The sequence below is a fragment of the Vicugna pacos genome, chromosome 27 (genome assembly GCF_048564905.1).
Source record: "Vicugna pacos chromosome 27, VicPac4, whole genome shotgun sequence".
Lineage (NCBI taxonomy): Eukaryota > Metazoa > Chordata > Mammalia > Artiodactyla > Camelidae > Vicugna > Vicugna pacos.
In genome coordinates this window covers 8395849-8411937 of record NC_133013.1, presented here as the reverse complement: position 1 = coordinate 8411937, position 16089 = coordinate 8395849, and the positions used below count along the sequence as shown (strand labels likewise).

General features: G+C 42.1%; 1 protein-coding gene across 3 annotated transcripts in view; it reads right to left on the bottom strand.

Annotated features, from left to right (window-relative positions):
- The window catches only part of CERS3 (ceramide synthase 3), a 99689-nt gene that overhangs the window by 2747 nt on the left and 80853 nt on the right, over positions 1 to 16089 (bottom strand). The window lies entirely within an intron of this gene.

The window sequence follows — 16089 nt, the reverse complement described above, 5'->3', positions numbered from 1 at the left end:
TATAGGTTGATATAATGCATCTATTTTCCCCTTGTTTAGATCATTAATATGATGAATTACATTCATTGATCTCTAAATTTTGAACCAGCTTTGCATTACTGAGACAAACATCTCTTTATCATGGTATGTTATTACTCTGACTGGTGTGAGGTGGTATTTCATTGTAGTTTTGACTTGCATTTCTCTCATAATTAATGATATTGAGCATCTTTTCGTGTGCCTGTTGGCCATCTGGATGTCTTCTTTGGAGAAATGTCTGTTTAGCTTTTCTGCCCACTTTTTGATTGGGTTGGTTTTTGTTTGTTTGTTTTTTGCTATTAAGCTGTACTGTTTGTATAGTTTGGAAATCAGTCCCTTGTCAGTTGTATCATTTGCAAATATTTTCTCCCATTCTGTAGGTTATCTTTTTTAGTTTTGTTTATGCTTTCCTTTAGTGTCCAAAAGCTTTTAAGTTTAATTAGGTCCCATTTATTTATTTTTGCTTTTATTTCCATTACTCTAGGAGATGGATCCAAAAACATATTGCTGTGATTTATGTCAAGAAATGTTCTTTCTATGTTTTCCTCTAGGAGTTTTTTTGCATCAGGTCTTACATTTACGTCTTTAATCCATTTTGAGTTTATTCTTGTGCATGATGTCAGAGAAGGTTCTAATTTCATTCTTGTACATGCAGTTGTCCAGTTTTCCCAGCACCACTTCCTAAGGAGACTTTTTCTCCATCGTATATGCTTGCCTCCATTGTCGCAGATTAACTGACCATAAGTGTGTGGGTTTATTTCCAGACTTTCTATCCTGTTCCATTGATCTATGGGTCTGTTTTTGTGCCTGTTATCATACTGTTTTGATTACTGTAGTTTTATAGTGTAGTCTGAAGTCAAGGAGTGTGATCCCCCAGTTCTGTTCTTCTTTCTCAAGACTGTTTTGGCTATTTGGGGTCTTTTGTGTTTCTATATGTATTTTAACATTTTTTGATCCAGTTCTGTGAAAAATGTCACTGGTAATTTGATAAGGATTGCATTGGACCTGTATATTGCCTTGGGTAGTATGGGCATTTTAACAATATTGATTCTTCAGTCCAGGAACATGATATATCTTTCCATGTGTTTGTGTCACCTTCAATTTCATCAGTGTCTTAAAGTTTTCAGAGTACAGGTCCTTTGCCTCCTTGGGTAGGTTGATTCCTAGATATTTTATTCCTTTTGATGTGACGGTAAACGGATTTTCCCTCAATTTCTTTTTCTGCTCTTTTGTTGTTAAGTGTGTAGAAATGCAACTGATTTCTGCAGACTAATTTTGTATCCTGCAACTTCACCAAATCCATTGATTTGGTGAAGCTCTAGTAGTTTTCTGGTGGCATCTTCAGGATTTACTATGTGCATAGTATCTTGTCATCCACAAACAGTGACAGTTTTACTTCTTCTTTCCCAATTTGGATTCCTTTTATTTCCTTTTCTTCTGTGATTGCTCTGGCTAGGACTTCCAAAATTATGTTGAATAAAAGTGGCAAGAGCAGGCATCCTTGTCTTGTTCCTGATCTTAGAGGAAATGCTTTCAACTTTTCACCATTAAGTATAATGTGAGCTGTGGGCTTGTCATATATGGCCTTTATTATGTTGACATATGTTCCCTCTGTGCCCACTTTCTGGAGAGTTTTTATCATAAATGGATGTTGAATTTTATCAAAAGCTATTTCTGCATCTGTTGAGACGATCATATGGTTTTTATTCTTCAATTTGTTAATGTGGTATGTATCACATTGATTGATTTTGGGATATTGAAAAATCCTTGCATGCCTGAAACCCTGGGATAAATCCCATTTGATCATGGTGTACGATCCTTTCAGTGTATTGTTGGAGTCAATTTGGTAGTATTTTGTTGGGGATTTTTGCATCTGTATTCATAAGATCTATTGGCCTGTAACTTTATTGTCTGTGATATCTTTGTCTGGTTTTGGTATCAGGCTGGTGGTGGCCTCATAGGATGAGTTTGGAAGTATTCCTTCCTCTGGAATTTTTCAGGATAGTTTCAGAAGGATAGACATTAACTTTTCTCTAAATGTTTGGCAGAATTCCCCTGTGAAGCCATCTGCTCATGGACTTTTGTTTGCTGGGAGTTTTAAAATTACTGACTCAATTTCAGTGCTGGTAATTGGTCTGTTCATATTTACTATTTCTTTCTGGTTCAGTCTTGGTAAATTGTACCTTTCTAAGAAATTGCCCATTTCTTCTAAGTTGTCCACTTTGTTGGTGTACAGTTGCACATAGTAGCCTCATATGACACGAAAAAACATTTTTAAAACTTCTCAGCAAAGAAGGAATAGAAGCTAGTATCATATTTAAGAGTGAATGACTGAATGCTTTACCCCCAAGATTAGGAACAAGGGAAGGCTGTCCACTTTCACTGTTCCTATTCACATCATATTGGAGAGACTAGTCAACGTAATAAGGCAAGAAAAGAAGAAATAAAAGTCATATGGATTGAAAAGAAAAAAAATAAAAATGTCCCTATTTGCAGATGACATAATTATCTATGCAGAAAATCCCAAAGAACCAACCAAAAAACTCCTAGAATTAATGTGAGTTTAGCACTAAGGCTGCAGGATAAAAGGTTAATATGTAAAATCTCTCTCTCTCTCTCTCTCTCTCTCTCTCTCTCTCACACACACACACACACACACACACACACACACACACACAAACCCCTTGATTTCTAAACACTACTATAGTAGGCTAAAAACTGTCCTCAAAAATATTAGGTCCTAATCCCTGGAACTTGTGCATGTTACATGGTAAAGTTTTTGCAGATACGATGAAGATGAGGGATTATCATGGATTATCCAGGTGGCCCTAAATGCAATCCCGAGCGTCTGTATAAGAGTGGTGGAGGTAAATTTGACACAGAGTAGAGGCAATATGAAGACAGCGGTAGAGACTGGGGCGATGTAGCTACAAGCCAAGGAATGCTGGTAGCCACCAACAGCTGGAAGAGGCAAAGAACAGGTTCTCCCCTGTGTGTGGTGGGAACACAGACCTGCCATACTTTGATTTTTGCTCAAAACTGATTATAGACTTCTGGCCTCCAGAACTGTAAAAGAGTAAGTTTCAATTGTTTCAAGCCACCAAGTTTGCAGTAGTTTGTCACAGCAGCCCTAGGAAAATAACACGACTAGAAATGTCCAACTAAACCTGAAATTTAAAAATCAGTAACAATTACAATAGTTTCAAAAAACAAAAGTGTATAGGATCTGCATGTAAAACCTACAGAACTCTGATGAAAGAAATCAAGGATCTAAATAACCAAAGAGACATATACTATATTCAAGGCCTGGACATTTCAATATAATAAAAATATTAACGATCACTAAATTGTTCTATAAATTACATACAATACCAGTTAAAATCTTAGCAAGATTCCTTAGAGATATAGACAAGCTGAAATTTATATGAAGAGGGAAAGGAGCTAGAATGGCTGAAGCAATTATGAAAAAGAAGAATAAGCCTACGGCCAGACCACCCTGAACGTGCCCGGCCTCGTCTGAAAAAGAATAAAATTGAAAAGCTCAAACTACTCAATATTAATACTTGTTATAAAGTCACAGTAATTAAGACTGAGTGGCGTTAGCAAAGGGGTAAGCACATAGATCGATGGGTCTATCTAGAAATAGACCCATACCAATATGGCCAGTTGAGTTTTGACAAAAGTGCAAAAGCAATTCAGTGGAGAAAGGACAGTCTTTTTAACAAATGGTGCTGTAAAGAAATTAGAAACCCATAGGCAAAAAAGTAAATTTATACAAAAGTTAACACAAAACGGATCATCGATCTAAATGTAAAGTATAAAACTTTCAGAAGAAAACCCATGGCTTTGGGCTGAGTGACGAGTTCTTAGCCATGGCACAAAAAAGCATACTCCATAAAAAAAAAAACTGTTAAGCTGGACTGCATCAAAATGAAAAACTTTTGCTCTGTGAAAGACATTATTTAGAGAATAGAAAGATAAATTGCAAACTGAGAGATAATATTTGCAAATCCCCTATCCTATTTGTGTGGATAATAAGGAATTCTCAAAACTCAATAATAAGAAAAAAACCAAACTAATTTTAAAATGGGCAAAAGATATAAAAATAGACACTTCTAGAAGGATACAGGATGTCAAGTGAGCATATGAAAAGATTTTCAACATCATTAGCCATTAGCAAAATACAACTTAAAATCATGATCAGATACAGGTACAAACCCACTAGAATAGTTAAAATTAAAAATACTGAGAATAGCAAGTGCTGACAAGGAGGCAGAGTGACTGGCAGAAGCTCTCATACCGCGCTGATGGAAATGCATAACGGTATAGGCACCTCGGAAAACAGTCTGACAGTTACTTATAAAGTTAAACATACACAGACTGTATGTCTCAGAAATCCTGCCCCGACTATTTACTCTAGAAAAACGAACATCTATATTCACACAGAACAAATGCTTACAGAAGCTCTATTCATAATTGCCCCAAATTGGAAACAACCCCAATGTCTTCCACCCAGTAAAAAAATAAACATAGTACATCCTTACAATGAAATACTACTTCCTAATAAATAGCAACAAACTGTTGACATTTGTAAGAAGTTGGATGACTCTCAAAGGCATTAAGCTGAATGAAAATAGTGTTTCAAAAGGTTACCTACTGTGTGACATATTAATGTCATTTTCATGACAATCTTGAAAAGACTAAACTCTAGGGATGGCAAACAGCTAAGTGGCTGTCAGGAGCTGGGGTGGAGGAAGGAGTTTGGGGCGTGACAGAACTGTTCTGTGTCCTGATTACAGTGATGGCTACACAAACCTATACTTGTGGACCTAGAGATTATCATAGTAAGTGAAGTAAGTCTGACAAGTATCATATGCTATCACTTAAATGTGGAATCTAAAAAAATGATACAATGAACTTATTCACAAAATAGAAACAGACTCTCAGAAGTAGAAAACAAATTTATAGTTACCAAAGGTGAAGTGGTAGGGAGAGGGACAAATCAGGAATTTGCAATTAACAGGTGCACACTACTATATAAAAATAATCTGCATAGGTGTTAAAATTCAGAGGCCTGTATACCAACAGAAAAAAAAATAAATTCGACTAGTGATAAGTTTAAAAATAAAACTTAAAAAAGTATTTTTAAAACCACTATGGTTTTCCCAATAAACACCTGTTACGTGAAGTATTACTCGTGTGGCCCCTCTGGTTGTCAGGACAGCTTTTTTGTTGGGAATAGACCATTTCCTATTTTCTCTATGCAAGGACTCCTTCAAGTCCCTTAATTAAGAGTTACACGCTTCTCCTCTTCTTCAAGGTGATCTCAAAGGAATTTTGTGAGGAAAACTCCCAGAAGAATAACACTGTCCCTGAGGAAGGTACATGATGCCAGATGCTACAGATCAGACTTCATTGTAAAAATAAAGATGGTATGAATTATTGAAACAACACCAAGAACACAAGCTGTGTGCAAGGCACTGTTGGACGTGACCTCTCACCCGCTAAGCCAGTTCACAAACATCTCTATTAGACCCAGCTAGAAAAGAAGGAAGAATACAGACAGTGAAGGCTGCTTTCCTCACACATCATTTTTCAAGCTGACATCCATAACCATAAGCTTAACTTTTCCCTTTTGCGACCTGCAGACTAAAACTGACCACCTCAGCAGAGTCATGGGGTGTATGAAACCAAATTCCTCCTTGTGTACAATCTTCATGCCAATGTAGCTTAAAAGCAGAAAACAACGTACACACATTCTGCTGTCCTCATCATGGTAATGCAACTTCATGGGCTCTTTTCTGTACATTCTGCTCTTTTCCACAGCAACACAGAAAGGGTCTCAAAATAAACAAGGCTCACTGTAAACACAAGGAATAAACTTGGCATATCACTGGTTGAGATGAAACAAAGAAAGGCAATCTTTCCGTGATTTTCTGGGAGTCAGGATCAGAGTGCTTCTCCTGCAGACAAAGCCTTTCAGGGAAGGGTCATGCTTGGCTGATGTTTGCTTTCAGGACCATGACTCTTGGGTCTCCTTTTGTTTCCTCAAAAGATTTTTGTAGGGAACAAAGGGAAATTTGATTAGAACAAAGAAACTAATTTCTCTCCAGAAAGGCACACTAGCATCTTTCCACTCATTTCTCCAAGTACCTGAAGAGCTGTTAGCTGACAAATAAACTCGTCCTGAAGGATGCTCCTCATTGTCCCAAGCCTCCTCCAACACTGCACTGTCACCTCTAAGAAGAGATCCTGGACCGTATGGAGGCTTTTGGAAATGCATGGCATCCTCATGGTCACAGAGGTTGGGAGGGGCACGACTTTTAGTGACCATTGGCCAGGGATGCCATTCATCCTATAATGTGTATGACACCCAGGTGTCCTGCCAGATCTGCCTTTTTAATTATCCAAGCCTACAACCTAATTCCATTTTACCTTCAAGCACAGGAATTCTTGCATGGTTTTAATATATTCTCAATTTTCCAGGAATGCAACCATGTACCTGAATCAAAGGAAGACTATACTTCATTTTGTTCAGAACATCACAGTATCAGAAAACCACGCCACTAATGGCAACCCTCCTGGTGGCATGCGAGTCTGCAGCACGACACGTCTGTGTCCGTCTGCATTCGCAGCTGCCCCATTCGGAGAGTCTACATGCCAGCAAGCACAGCACGGGTCGACTTCAGCACATTGTCTAGTGTAGTCACGCACACGTTACATGAAACGCATGTTTTATCAGAAATGGCTTTCATCTTACTTCTTTTTTACTATAGTCATGGCATTATATTGCTTTCTGAAATTATGGTTATAGGTAAGTGATGCTACCCAGGAAGTTAATTTCAGGCTAGTGAAGGAGACGTGGGTCCAGCAGAACAGAGAACCACTGCCCGAGGTGATGAGTCAGGCTCAGAAAGGATGTCCTGGGTAGTAAAAGTTTGTCAGATGGGGTAGAGCTGGTTGCATATGATACAAACCTGAATATGTAAACTGGACATTGAATGGTATTCAAATATTTTAAAGCCTCGCATTATATTCAATTCCATCTTGTATGTGCTATCTATAACATAACAGTCACTGCCCTAAAAGTCCTCTGTGCTCTTCCTGTTCATCCCTCCCAACCCCTGATCACTGACGTTTTCTTGTTGTTGTTGCCATAGTTTTGTCTTTTCCAGAATGTTATATAGTTGGAATCATACAGTATTTAGCCTTTTAAGATCAGCTCCTTTCACTTAGTAATATACATGTAAGGTTCCTCTCTGTCTTTACACGGCTTCGTAGCTCATTTCTTTCTGTTTAAGAATATTTCATTGTCTGGATACACGTACCCCAGTTTATGTATCTACTCACCTGCTGGAGGGCATCTCGGTTGCTTCCAAGTTTTGGCAGTTATAAACGAAGCTGCTACAAACATCCGTGCTATAAATGTCCATGTGCCAGGCACTGAACTAAGCAGTTAGTATGAACGACATCATTTCCAACCCCAGGACATATTTGCCATTCTGTGTACTTAGAAGAGAATGAGGCTCAGAGGGGTTAAGTAACTTTTACAAGGCCACACAGCTATGAGAGACAGACAGGATGAAAACCCTGATCTAAGCTTAGACACCTTGAACCACAGTGCTCTACAAACCCCTGCCGGAGCTGTCTGCGCAAGTACTGGGAGAGAAAGGGCACCTAGGGGTGAGGCAAACACTGATGTGTTTTATTCTATTCCGTGTTGTTTAAGAGAAGAGCTATGAAACTAATTTGGCAACCTATGAATGATCTGCAACCCACAGTTCTGAAAAAACACTGGCTAAGCTGTGCTAGAAAAAATAAGGCTATCTAATCAGCTGAAATCAGAAAAATTTAAGATATAAACCACAACCCGTATTCAGCAAAGTACCTTTTCACAATGGCAAACCTTTCCCAGTAATTACAACACTTAACAGAAATAAAAAACAAGTCAAGCTTGCTCTAGGGGAGCAAGGAATCTAAACAGCTGCCAAAGGTCAGGCCACAGTGTTTTCTGGAACTCTACCTGCCAGCTTTGACGGGCTGCTGAGACTGGGCCTATATAAGCGGCAGAGAGCCTCCCTCCCAGAGTCAGCCAGCTTCTCTCCTTGCTCTGCCCTTCCCTTCGGTCTCCGCACAGCAGCACCCTCCCCTCCCCTCCCCACTTCTTAGTCGTCCCTGGGCCTGTAGAACTGGTCTAGTGTGAATTGCTGGCCTTGAACCCTTCCACAAATCTTTAAGGGCCTAAGAAAACGCATGCAAAAAGAAGGATCCAAAATCTTTGAAGAATGGAGTGTGGATCTGGGCTTCAGGAGCCAGAGGGCTGCAGCTCCAGGCCATGGTCCTCATGGTCCTCAGGGTCCTCACACAGGCCATGGCTCACTGCACTGCACGTGCTCCCCACTGTCCGCTCGCCCCGCTTCCCCCGCGGAAGGGTCAGCAGCACCATTACAGACGGTGTATTACTGTTCTCATAACTTTAGATAACTTTCTTTCTGGAATTAGCAAAGATACCTAGTTTTCAACTGAACGTTCTCCAGAAATGACCTGGGTCCTCTGGAATACGTTATTAACAGTATTATTCATTCTGCAACTGGAAATGCATGAATATAAATTTTTGCAAGGTGTTTTAAAAGTACCTCCCTTCTCCCCCCAGCAACTCCCCTTGGTTACACAAAATGATGGTGAAAAGAATGAGGAACAAGTCACTTGTGGAAGAGAGACTTTGTTACTGGTCTTAAAAAGGGCTTTAGAGCTCCCAAATCACCAAATAGCCCCAGCCTGGCACTCCAGCAGGGCACTACCATTCACGCAGCTCCTACGGGCAAATGCCACCAGGCCACCTCGGTCCTGCTCTTTGTGGGAGACTTTGTTTCCCAGCTTAGCGCACTCGGAGGGGCTGTCTGATGCAGACCCCTGTGCTCTTGTCTTCAGCGATCTCCAGAAAGCATCTAATCTCTCCGGTCACATTCAGACTCTGAGCTGAACTGGCCTGTTGACAAGTCCCTGCCCAGGGCCTCAGAGCCCAGGAGCACGGCAGTCAGCCGGGCTGTGCCTCCCAGCTGGCCCTTGGAGATGCAGCCGCACAGGGCTGGGTCTGGAAAGACTTCTCCTGACCCACGGTGCCCTGCAGCACTGCCCTGCAAGGCTTGTGATGGCCCCTCCAGACAGCTCCGGCCAGACAGTGCCCGTCCCACGGCTCAGAGGAGCTGGGCTGCCATTTTGGCAAGACTTCTGATTAAGGAAAATTCAAAAATATCTTGCCTGCCCTTCTCTCGGGATAGACAGTTGCTTTGCTCTTAGACAACTCCATTCAACAGCCCACTTTCAAAAGGAAATATTTAACTGGTCACAGCTGCACAGCCATAGTATGTGGGGCTGTTCCACACTAGTGTTTCCCAACTGACGTGCCAGGAAAGGGTTTGAAGACATGCTGAGATACTGATCTTCTCAGGCCTTGGGGCAACCAGCACAGCCCCAGTCTGCTCCTGCTTTGGGGAGCCCCACCTGTTTATCCCAGTGTGCAGTACAAATACCGATTTCTCTGGTGCCTGAGGTGATGAAGCTTAGGAGACTGTCCTAGACTGACTACAGAGCTGAAGGCAGTGTTTCAATAAGTAGCAACCTTGGAAGACTTCCTCATAAATGCCCGGCTTGAACCAGAGATGAGAAGCTGTGTAGCCTCTGGGAGAGAAAGGTGTGTGCACAGGGCAGGAGGTGAGAATCGACTGCTTTCAGGATATGGACGGTTCTGCGGGCTTAGATCCGACATTTACAGAGATGAAGGAGCAGCGAGAGAGGAACAGTCACTAGGTGAAGTAGTGCGAATGAAGAACGACTGTCCGGCTCGGTCCACCTGCCGCCCCCGGAGTGCCTGTCCCAGCCCACACTTCACATGGCCGTGAAGCCACTGGCAGAAGCATGCCATCAAAGCCATCGTTTTCTCTCAGTGACAACGGGACAATTAGCTACAATCTCATTCTCTCAATCCAGCAGAACTTTCCAAATGCAGTTGTCTTATTTCTAAAGGAAATGGCTGACAACCATTTCTGATGATCACCTGAGTAATACAGATTGCCAATATTTCCACCTGAAGAAATGCTAACGGGTTCATTATGGCGAGCTTGGATCCTCAAGAAATAGTGTGTTGGGCTGTTCTTGCATAAACCTAACCTCTCTTTGTGTAGGATGACACTGCCAGGTGGGAAAGCAAGGAATAATTTAGGAACACCACCAATCTCAAAGTGAAATTAACCAAAGAGAGAGGAGTTCACTCATTCATTCCAGAGATCTCAGCCTGGGTGCTCTTTCCATTATTGGCCAGTTAATTCTGTGTGGACTCTTCTGCCCACTGTGGGAGGGTTAGTAGTAAGTGTTTCTGGTCTCTGTACACTAGATGTCAGTTGTGACCACCAGAAATGTCTCCAGAGGTCATCAAATGTCCCTGGGCGTGTGGGGGGCAAAATCATCCCAAGTGAAGACCACTGGTTCAAAAATTATTTCTTGAGTCCCTGTGCGTTCTGTAAGGCATGGAGATACAATGATCTCTGTTTTCAAATAACTTACATTCTATTGAAAGAGCCAAACCCTAAGAGATCAAACACATAACAATAAACATTTAATTAGGCATTTATAAGCACTATGAAGTAGAGAATACCAAGCTGTGTAAATTGAGGATCTCACTTAGATGGGGGTGATACCAGGAAGGCCTTGCTAAGGAAATGGAACTCAAAGTTTGCAACCTGAAGGTTAAGAAGAAACGGTCATGGACGATGGAGTAAAGGACATTTCAAGAAGACACAGGATGTACAAAGGGCATGCTCAGGGAGCAGCAAGGCCAGTGCAGCTAAAACATGGCAGGAAAGAAGGAGCATGACCTAAGCCGAGGTCAGGGAGTCAGCATGGACCAGACGATGGATTTAATAGATCATGGTCAGAGGTTCCAAGTTACTTCTAAGTTCCAATGGAAGCCATTAGGTGCCACTGTTCAAAGCACTGGGAATATATCAGTGAAAAAAAAGACAAAGTGCCTATCCTCAGAAAACGTCCGCTCTCATGGGGAGACTGGTTTGTATATAACAGGATTCTCTGTTGCAGCGTGGAAACGGTCAGAAAGAATCCAGGGTGGTCAGAGGCGGAGCACATAGGAGGCTGTGGCCACAGTCCAGAAGAGAAATGGCAGAGATGGGACTGGAGGGGCAGCATCTCAGATGTAGAGGGGCTGTTACCCAGGGAACAGCGCCCACAGGCCTCCAGGTTTGGGGGGACTTGTAAGTGCAGCCAGTCTAGTTTCTACTTGATGCTGACATGGCATGTTTAATAAGCAGAGGAAACGATGCACATTCTCCTACCTGTGCATTTCCAGTAATCCATTATCTGCTTCCTTTTTTTTATATGGTGCGAAAATCTGCCTTCTTATCCAAAAGGGGTCTGTGTCCTTCCTTCAAACACTGAAGTTAATTCCTCTTCAAGCTAAATATTCTCATTTCCTTTAGTTGATCCTCATATGACATGGCACCAAAACCTGTCACTATCTTTTGGATCTTATGAGAACATATTTCCATCAGTAGTCACTGCACTGCATTGTGATGCATGTGTGTAACATTGTCAGCATCACTCAGTTAATACACAACTTACCACTTTCACAGAAAAAGGGAGCACAGTAAATATAAAGGCAAGGCCTGATGATACCTATGCTTTCAGCTTTATTTTGTGTAGTTTTTTCTTATATTTTAAGATCCCACTATATATATATATAAACACACACATATATACATATATATACACATATATACATATATATATATATCTCTTTATCAATTAATCATGATTTGCCTATTAGTGAAAGTAAGTAGCTGGCCCTGGTCAGCAGCCCTCAAAAAATTATTGCAAAAATTACCAAACAAGATAAACTTTGACACCGAGAAAAAAACATACTAATGCTAATAGGATAAAATTATGAATAATCTCTGCCACAGCACTTTCACACACTCTGGGGGTGACATCTGCAGCCATGCCATCTATAGAATTGCAGAGCCGTGCTTTTGAAATGCCTGAACTAAACTCTGTGTTCGGGAATCTGTGGCTTTACAGTAATGTCAAAGCCCAGGAGGTCGTGAATGACTCATGATGTCCCACTGCTTTTTGAATGGCTCCACATCTAAATCCACAGTTGGCAATGAAACAAAGAACAATATAATAAGCACTTTATGCTGTTTTGAAAGCAAACTTTTAGCTTTAACTGTAGGGGGAAAAAAAAGAAATGCATTCAGTCAAAGGGTTCAATTTTCTGAACTACTATCAAAATACATTCCTTTTTGTTATATTAGTTCTTATTATCCAAGTTGACAAGGTCATAGTGAAAAAAAAAATAGCTGAGTTTTTCCTTTTTTTTCCCCTCCTCAAAGGAGTTGCACTGAATTTAAATTGGATTCTCTGAAACCTGGCTATACGTGGACATTTCCTGTTATCTGGAATATGAAATTTCTAGACCAGTGTTTCTCAAATGTTCACGTGTACCTGAATCACCTAGGGTTCTTGGACCTTCATTTGCAATGTCTCTGGAGGGGCCTGAGAGGCTGCGTGTCTAACCAGCCCTGGGTGATGCCTAGGCTCACAGGCAGGTACCACGCTGCGATCGGCAGGTGGCTAGTGAGGCCGCAGACCCTTTCTAGATTGCTGCTCTCTGTAAAAAGAAGTTGAAGCAGAGGGTTGCCTACGAGTCTTTCATGTTTTAAAATCCCATGATTTCAAACAATTTTGACTTCCTTAACTCTAGGTCATAAGTCTTTTTAGTCCAGAAGGGCAACAGAAAATTACTGATATGTCTCATTTTGTGTAATGGATGGTTGTGTAAAAATAATTAGTAAGTCATCTTGTAAAATGAGTCATGTCTTTAATTCTCCCGAGCATTCTGTTTTTCTACAAAGGAAAGAATCCCAAAGTGCTATTTCAACAGTCTGACTTTTCATTTGTAAGGATTTTTCAGCAGAGAGTATCTCTGTAACAGGAATTCTACTGCTCTTGCTAAAATTCGCAAGATGAGGGCATTTGTTGAAATCACATCAGCAACCGCCACAGTGCGGGGAAGAGTGCAGCTCTCTCTGCCTTTTAGAAAGCAGACCCAGCAATCGGAGGGAACTCCATGGACACTTGTGCACAGAGGACACCCACACCCACACCCACACCCACACACCACAACATACAGCTGGGTTTCCCCACTCGCTCTAGTGGCTCTAAACCCGACAAGCAAAGTAGAATCACTTAAGCTGGGGGAAGAAGAGGACTGTCAAAAATCCCAGTGTCTGGATCTAGTCCCTGTAGGTTCTGATTTAATTTGTCTGAACTAGAACCTGGCTGTGAGTATTTTTTTAAGGCTCTACAGGCCATTTCAGTCAACATAGTTGCAGTCAACATAGTTGCAGTCAACATAGTTGCAGTCAACATAGCCAGTATGTAGCAAGCTGATGTGAAACAAAGAATGGAAATCTGGGGAGATCTTCTGGGTGTGAGCAGTACACCTTACTCTGTGTTAAACTCAAATATGATTACAATCCTCTGATTAAAATATACTATCAGGCAAAAAAAAAAAAAGACTTTTTCCATAATAGAAAAATCCTAAATTTCTTTAATAGGCCTTTTAGACAAAAGGTCCTCTGAAACGTGTAGGCACTGTCACCAAATGTCATCTTTCCCATTCTTTAAATAAAAGACTTGATAAGTTGATCAAGCAAAATGACGTTTAACAAGAGGGAATGTAACTCCCACAAAAATCACGCTCGTCACCAGACAATCCTCAGAGGAACTGTGGCTTGGCTCACATGAAAAAGGCTTAGAGGGTTTAATCACTTTCAGGCTCAGTATGAACAACATAACGTGACCACCAGCAGCTCAATACCAAACTAGGAAGCATACTTTTTACAGAAAGAGACACCAGACCTGCTTGACTTTGTATCAGTTGGACCATATCTGGAAACCGGTGCTCACTTACAGGAGAAGCTGGATAAAGTGACACAGGAGAGTGGTCAGGTGAAAAGACTCCGCTGCGCACCTTAGGGGGTAAGCCTGAAAGGACCCGAGACGTTTGGCTGCAGTAACAGAGAGCCACGGGGGTGGTGTTAGAGAATGATGCTTGGTATCAGGGGCTACCACGTGCTTCTGCGCCACACTATGCGGCGCTTATAACTGAGACAATAACAAGACTACTTGCACAGTTTGTGGTAAGAAATCTATTACTAAATACACTTTAGGTACCTAACTTTGCAAATGATGTATTTGAGGACTTCTGGGTTTGAAAAACGAGGGCAGCCTGATTCCAAATTTCTCCCTCACTCTTCAAAACAACTATAGAGCCAACAGGGACCACACCTTCCATTTTCCTGGGAAACAGAGAACACTGAGAAAAGAGAACACTGTTCACTTATCTTTAAGAAGAAGAAAAAAATGTACAAATTCCAGTGAGCCCACAGCCTTCTAGCCTATGGCCGGGGAAGTGGGGAAGGGGAGGTTGGAAAAAATAAGCAAGGTGGAAGTACTTAGAAGAAGCACAGACAAACTCAGCCCCAGGAAGAGAAAGTTAAGCCGTAAATGACCTGCAGTTCACAGCCGCTGATAAACAGAAGGGGCCCCAAAGTCTGCAAGACAGGAAGTGTCAGCCTCAGAGACGCAGAGCTTGTGGGAGACACCCAGGTGTACAGGGAGAGTGGTGCCTGGGGACGAGCAGTGAAGGGGAAGAAGGAAACAGGAGAGTAAAAGTTAGGATCCTGCAGAAAAGAAAGAAATACAAGAAATGCGGCCATTTGCAGCAACATGGATGGACCTAGAGAGCGTTATGCTTAGTGAAGTAAGTCAGACAGGAAGACAAATACTCTATATGTTATCACTTACATATGGAATCTAAAACATAAAACAAATGAAAATATATATATATATATAACAAAATAGAAATAGACCGCAGACAGAGCAAACTAGTGGTCACCAGTAGGGGGAAGGAAGGGAGGAGAGGTGAGATGGGGTGTGTGGGTAAGACACACAAACTACTATGTATAAAATAAATGAGCGACAGTGATGTATTCCACAGCCCAGGGAAACAGAGCTATTACTCTGTGATAACTTTAAATGGAGTATAAGCTTATTAAACATATGAATCACCTTACTGTATACCTGAAATTAACATAATATTGTAAATCAACTATTCTTCAATTAAAAAGAAAGAAAGAAAACACAGTGAAAAAAATAAACAAACAAATGACTTTTCCAAGGCCTCACATCTAAGTGTTTGGGAGCCTGTACCCTCCGACCCCTAGTCTGCCTCCCTACGGAGGGTGAATGCGAGCCTCCTTGCACGGGCAGGTGTTAGGCTGGGAACAGGGGAGGCAGAATAGGAGGCTGCATGGACACCGTGGTGCTCAGCCCAGAAGCCCCTTCAGGACCATGGCAATAACTGCCCAGCTGCGGGAGCGCCCAGCTGTGTCTCTCTCCGGTGTTATCCTTGGCTGAAGGGAGCTCCATTGCCCAGAGTTATGCCCCCTCCCCAGAGGGCAACCCACACCCAGTGACAGGTTAAGGCTGGGGCACAGAGATCCAGCCCCTCTGCTCCACTTGGGATATCTCTGAAGGGCCACCCAGCTCTCAGCTCCCTGCAGGGTTGGATGAGGCCTTTGTTGCAACTGCATCACAGTTTAACTTCTCCCTCTGCCCAGCCCAGCTTCCTTCACTTCCTCACATGTGTGGAATCCCAGAGTGTCCCCGAAAGCCTTCTATGTATGCACGTACATGCGCGCGCGCACACACACACTCACAACTGCTATGGGGAAGAAACAATGGCTACAGAAAGTAGGCAAAGTTTGGTTCAGGTGTCCTCCAGGCCTGCACTGAGGTTTGCCCTCCCCCATTATTCTTTTTTTCTTTTTTCCTCCCCCTGGACAGCCGAGACCCTGGGGCCAACCAGGGGCTGGGCTTTGTCCACTCCCTCCACACCAACCTGCACCCAGAGCAGCGCGTACAGAGATTGCCGGGCGTGCAGGGAGGCTGGCTGGCTTCTATCAAATCATGACGTAAGTGGTCACCTGTTGT